The sequence below is a fragment of the Sinocyclocheilus anshuiensis genome, unplaced genomic scaffold, assembly GCF_001515605.1.
Source record: "Sinocyclocheilus anshuiensis isolate Anshui unplaced genomic scaffold, SAMN03320099.WGS_v1.1 scaffold1305, whole genome shotgun sequence".
In the NCBI taxonomy this organism is placed as follows: Eukaryota; Metazoa; Chordata; class Actinopteri; order Cypriniformes; family Cyprinidae; genus Sinocyclocheilus; species Sinocyclocheilus anshuiensis.
Window position 1 is genome coordinate 504,347 of NW_015552694.1, and position 431 is coordinate 504,777.

Here is a 431-nt window from a genome sequence, read left to right on the forward strand (position 1 = left end):
CCTTGAGGTCATGAACGCATGAATTAACATTTCTGCATTTGACATTGAGAGCATAGGTCGTAATTTAGATATATTTTTGAGATGGAAAAATGCAGTTTTGCTAGATGCTATAAACGTGGCTTTAAAAGGAAAGATTGCTATCAAATAGCACACCTAGGTTCCTAACTGATGACGAAGATTTGACAGAGCAGCCATCAAGTGTGAGACATTGTTCTAGGTTATTACATGCAGAAGTTTTAGGTCCGATAATTAACGCCTCTGTTCTTTCATAATTTAGCAGTAAGAAATTACTCATCATCCAGTTTTTTATATCGACTATGCATTCCGTTAGTTTTTCAAATTGGTATGTTTCGCCGGGCCGCAAAGAAATATAGAGCTGAGTATCATCAGCATAACAGTGAAAGCTAACACCATGTTTCCTGATGATATCT